This window comes from Cricetulus griseus, chromosome 3, assembly GCF_003668045.3.
Source record: "Cricetulus griseus strain 17A/GY chromosome 3, alternate assembly CriGri-PICRH-1.0, whole genome shotgun sequence".
Taxonomy (NCBI): domain Eukaryota; kingdom Metazoa; phylum Chordata; class Mammalia; order Rodentia; family Cricetidae; genus Cricetulus; species Cricetulus griseus.
In genome coordinates, this window is record NC_048596.1 from 22982991 (window position 1) to 22989257 (window position 6267).

The following is a 6267-nucleotide window of genomic DNA, read 5'->3' on the forward strand; positions in this document are numbered from 1 at the left end:
TAATAAAGCTGCTGAATATTAGGAAAGAGTAATTGACATGGCTCAGGGAAGTACAGAGTACAGTGTATAATCCACTTATTAAAAGTCAGTTTCAAATGTCACAAACATCAAAATTCTGCTGGCATAGTTTGACTGACGGTGTCCTAGTCACTATCCATGACCTGTCTCAAAAAAAAAAAAAAAAAGTAAAGAAAAGACAAAGGCAAATGAAACAAAAGCTACTTGGTGGAACCATAGCACTTGAAATCAACAGCAATCCGGTGGGGTTGCTTCTTCTTATTCGAAGGATTCATCTTAATTCATCAGTAAGTTTAATTTAGTAGGCCAGTAAATATTTCCTAATTCTTTGTAGGTACTAAACACTGACCTGTTAGGGATAGTAAGTCACTATCTGTGTACAGGTCCTACTAAGTCTTATGAATGCACAGTCACATGGGATACAAAATAACTTGCCACGAGTTATTTTGCTGGGCAGAAAACCAGTTCCTAAATCAGCCCATGATATACTTATTTATTTTTATTTTACATGCATTGGTGTTTTGCCTGCACCTATATCTGTGTGAGGGAGTAAGATCCCCTGGAACTGGAGTTACAGACAGGCATGAGCTGCCATGTTGATGCTGGGAAATTTCTCTGGAAGTACAGCTGGTGCTCTTAACCGATGAGCCATCTCTCCAGCCCCTCAGCCCCTGGTTTAAATATCACCTTTGTGGGGACATTTTGTTTATGATCTAACAAAGTTTGCATGAAGATGAGAGTGCAAAGCTAGCCACACTAGTTAGCTATATAGCCAGGTTGTACACACCTTTAATCCCAGCACTACAGAGGCAGATAGTTCTCTATTAGTTCAAGGACACCCTGGGCTACACGAAATTGATCCAGTCTAAAAGAGAAAGAGCTCACACAAAGGTGATCCCAGCACTTGGAGTCACAAGCTGTTAATCCCAGCACTATGGAGGTAGAGACAGGAAGGGATATGAGCTGGACAGGGAAAGGAATCTAAGGGAGAGGAGACAGGAGCTCACTGTAGTCTAGGAAGTCAAGTCTGAGGCAGACAGCTTGAGGATTCATGGAGACAGGATTGCCCATTCGATCTGAGGTAGAGGTTAAGAACTAGTAGCTGGCTGCTTTGCTTCTCTGATTTTGCAGCTTCCCTGCCCCCAAAATCTGACACAGGGGGCTTTATTATTAAGACCTATTAGAACCCGTGCTACACACCTTCTTGGTCCTTTTATTTTTAAAACTACAATAGTCCTGAAATATCCTTATTCTGACATTGCCTGGAGAGGCAGGAGGAGGAGTATCATCACAAGTTCGAGCCAGCCTGGTCTACATAGCAAGGTATACTTCACAACAAGAATCTCTTTTAAATAATCAATCAAACAAACAAAAAGCAGCTACATGGATCAGCATGTACAGGTGTTTGCTGCCAAGCCTAATAATCTGAGTTAGATCCCAGGACCCCACAGAGTAGATGCAGAAAACCAGTTTCCCCAAGTTGCTGTCTGACCATACTTGTAGCCACCTCCACACACTAAATAAGAAATTAAATTCTTTTAAAGTAATGTTTTCCCAATTTAAAAATTAAGTCCAATCTTGCCTTAGGGTTTCTATTGCTGTGAAGAGACACCATGACTACTGTTAACTCTTTGTTTTGTTTTGTTTTGTTTTTTGGTTTTTTGGTTTTTAGAGACAGGGTTTCTCTGTGGCTTTGGAGCCTATCCTGGAACTAGCTCTTGTAGACCAGGCTGGTCTAGAACTCACAGAGATCCACTTGCCTCTGCCTCCCAAGTGCTGGGATTAAAGGAGTTCGTCACTGGAAAACATTTGGTTGGTGGCAGCTTACAGCATGGAGGTTCAGTCCATTATTGTCACAGTGGGAAGCAAGGCAGCATGCAGACGGAGAAGGAGCTGAGAGTTCTTACATCCTGACTCACAGGAAACAGGAAATGTTCTCTGACACTGGTGTGGCTTGAGCATATATGAGACCTCAAAGCCTGCCTTCACGGGGATACACTTCCTCCAACAAAGCCACACCTACACCAACTAAGCACCACCTCCCAATAGTGTTACTCCATTTGTGGGACATTTTCTTTCAAACCATCGCCTCTTCCTACATAAAACCTCTATTTCTCAAGTTGGGCTTAGTGGTGCTCAACTAGCATTTGAGCTGAGGTGGGAGTAATGCAAGCTCCAAGCCCAGAGCAGGCAGCCTATATAGCAAGACCTTGTCTCAAAAATTTAGAAAGCAGGGCTGATGAGGTGGTTCAGCTATTAAGAGTGCTTTGTTCCTTTTGTTGTTGTTGGGTTCCTATTTTTATGTGTTTGAGAGTTTTGCCTGCATTTGTGTATGCGCAACAAATGCATGCCTGGTGTCACAAGGAGGTCACGAGAGGGTATCAGATGCCTTCAAGTTACCCTGTAGGTGCTGGGGATTGAACCCAGGTCCTCTGGAAGAGCAGCCAGAGCTCTTAATCATTGAGCCAACATCTAACTCCCAGATCACTTTTGCAAACATAATGACCAGAGTTCAGATCCCAGCACCCGAGGAACAAATCAGGCATCCTGTAATTGCCTGTAACTTCAGCTCTGAGGGATCCAACAGCCTCTTATGGTTTGTGGGAACAAACACACAAGTACATACACACATTCATGCACACATACAAATAAAGAAATCTTTTAAAAATTTCAAAAGTAACAACTGATAAATAAAACCAACCAACTAAAGAGACAAACCAAAAACTTCACCAAATCTCAAATCTATTTCTTTAGTGATAGGAAAATATGTCTTTGAATTCAGCGCCTATTAGGTCTCAATACTCATTGAATTTGTCTCTGATGGTTTAAAATATGTCATGGGACTGATGAGATGGCTTAGCTAGTCAAGGCACTCCAAACCTGACAATCTCTGAGATCCTTTTTATGGCATGTTCCTCAGAAATTGAAACATTTCCTCCAGGAGGGAAGGAAGAGCCTAGGGTGGAAAACAGGAGTTAAGCAAAGGTCACAAGTCTGGGAACAAACCTGAGAGCTATAAGAACTTGGAAGACGTCCTCACCATGGCTGCTACTCCCCTAGGGCTACTCCCAGTCAATCTTACCGGGGAAATCCCTGGTTGCTACAGGGATGAGAACCAGAGACTCTGGATGGTTGTAAGCCTGTGATTTAGTCTGGACCATCCAACTCATAACAGGCCTGGAGCCTGTATAACTGTCAGGTTGTAGAAGGTGGGTGAATGCAGCCTGGAGTCCCTTTTATCTCAAGTTTGACATGTCTCCCCATGATGTGGCAGAAACATCCTCTGGAATTATACAGTGTGACACACTCAAGGTTCTGGATAATGGTGGAACATGTCCAGATTGGCCAAATAGAGCAACTGGTCCTACAGATCAAGAACCAACTCTGTCTTGGGAGCCCTTCAGGCCCCTGCCCCTTGTACCCTCAGTGAAGACTTTATGCATCTACTTCTCTGCTTGTTCCACATGTTTCCAGTTTCCAGTCCCTCCTGCTTGGCTCAGCCCTGAACTTCAGATGATCTGTTCTGTGTACCTGTCCTGTGTCCTGAGCCTTCTCCCTTCCTGGGTACAGCTTGGCTTTCTTGCCTCCTTTGTGCCTCTGATGCTGACCTTACACAGATGGTCCTGTTAAGACCCCTCATCCCTTCGAAGCCCTCTCCCAGGCTCCCAATGGAGAATGCTTCTCAGGTGTCTCTGATCTGGAGGTGCCTGTGGAGCAGGTATGATGGGGACTCCATGCACTGTGGATCTCTGAGCTACCAATGCTGGCTGAAAGTTGACCTGAAGCTGCGTAGAGAACTCTGTGCTCAGTGGCTTGAAGACACAATGGATGTGTCCAGGGAGCATCTGGTGTTCTTCTCCCACATGGTCAGTACTTGGCTCCTAGAAGTGATGCTGATCCTAACCCCCACCCCAAACTTGGTTTTAACTAATTAAACTTTATTGCTTTTTACTATTCTTGAAGGCCCCCTACCCAGCAGCACAGGAAGCGAACAGTCCTGGAAGTGGAGACTGTGAGCAGAAGGAAAAAAGGCATTCAGACTGGAGCTTCCTACAAGCTGTGGAGAGCTCAGGGCTGCCTTTTCCAGAGTCCTCACCAAGGATGGGATGGGTTTTCTGGTGATGCTGCTGTTATCCCTTCTCCCATTCCTGATAGTGACCACAATAAAAAAAAAAAAAAAAAAAACTCTTTAGTTCACCAAATTGGATATTGGTATAATTGTTACTTTAGTGCTCCAGGAAAAGTTTGTGACACAACAGACCCATGTGGTAGAAGAGAACTGGCTCCTACAAGTTGTCCTCCGACCTCCCCCTTCATATGGTGGTATGAGTGCACAGGCAGGCAGACAGACAGACAGACAGACAGACAGACAGACAGACACACACACACACACACACACACACACACACACACACACATGTGCACATGCACAATTGTTGTGTTACTTTTTAAATGTCCACACTTTTATCTTATTTTGTGGTGATGGGAATCAAATCCAGGGCCTAGCAAACACTAGGGAAATACTCTTAACATTTGACCTCTGCACCTAGCCCAACATCCTCAATGTCTGATATCCCTCCAAGAATCCAGTTTTCACTCCTCTATCCCTGAGTGCAGTGTGAAGTAAGGGAGTCACTTCTGATAAATAGAATGGCAAAAACAATGACATCCCTAGCCGGGTCTCAAAAACATGCGTATTCCCCTTCTTCTCTCTTGGATAAAGACCTCAGGAAAAGTCAGCTGACTGTCATGAATACAAGTTGTCCACTGGAGAGGGTCACAGAGAAACTGAAGCTCTTTTTGACAGCCATAAAAGTCAAAATGGAGGGAACTGGTATTGATACGTAAAATAAGATTATTTCTAATTTAAATAAAAACAAAGGGAAAAAGTCAGAATGGTAGCTAATCCTTGATCCCCACTCACATAAGCCTTCAACTGAACACAGCTTTGATAGTCATCTAGATTGCAATCTCTGCAACCAGAACAAGCCTGCTAAGCCACTCCTCAAACCTGAACCCACAGAAATAGTATGAAATATAACATCTATTAGTATTTTAAAGTGATGACTTAATACATAATTTACTTACTAGGACTGACACATTAAATCATTATGTGAATTTTAAAGTGTAGCTGTTTTGTGGCTTCTTTTAGTTACCTCTTTCCCTTCCTCCACTTTACAAAACAATATATATATATATATATATATATATAATATATATATGTGTGTGTGTGTGTGTGTGTGTGTGTGTGTGCATGTTTTGCCTGAATGTATGTATGTGTACCACGTGGGCCTGGTGCCCCTGGCGATCAGAAGAGGACAGCAGATCCCCTGTAACTGGAGTTATAGATGGTTGTGGGTCATCATATAGGTTCTGGTAACTGAACCTGGGTTCTCTGGAAGAGCAACAAGGGCTCTTAACCACTGAGTCATCCCTCCAGCCTTTCACTTCCCATATTTTGCCTCTTCTCAAGACTGTCAAATCTCTTTCATTTGGGTAGTTATAAAGTCTTAAACAGGTTCAAAATGGCCCAGAGGGAAAAGGTTATTACTGCCAAGCTCACCAACTTGAAGTCAATCTCTGGGACCCACATGGCAGAAGACTGACTCCCATGAGTTGTCATCTGAACTGAACTCCACAGGTGTCACACGCATGAGTGCACACTCCCCCACACACAAAATGCATGTTTAAATAAACAAATATCATTTGTAAATTAAGTTCTAACAGTCCTTAAGAGACTTTCCTTCTTCTTCAATGAATTAAAGAAAGATATTCTTTAGCTGTAGATCTGTTTTTGTTTTTTTTTTTTCCTGTTTGACACATTGGAGAGATATTTTGGATCATTCAGACCTGTCATCAACTTCACATTTTGATGAAATGCCTATTTTATTTGTGTATACATTTATTTGCAATTTTTAAAAAGATTTTATTTATTTATTATGTATACAACACCCTGCTTCCATGTATATCTGCACACCAGAAGAGGGCACCAGATCTCATAATAGATGGTTGTGAGCCACCATGTGGTTACTGGGAATTGAACTCAGGAACTCTGAAAGATCAGTCAGTGCTCTTAACCTCTGAGCCATCTCTCCAGCTCCATATTTGCAATTTTAAATGCAATCAATAGCATCAGCTTGGAAAATGAAGGAAAACATTAAAAGCATAAATCCCACCCAAGCAGATCTTCAGAGTACATGTGGGTAAGCCTGTGAGCTTGTAACCAGAGCAAGGACTTCTGGTTGTTGA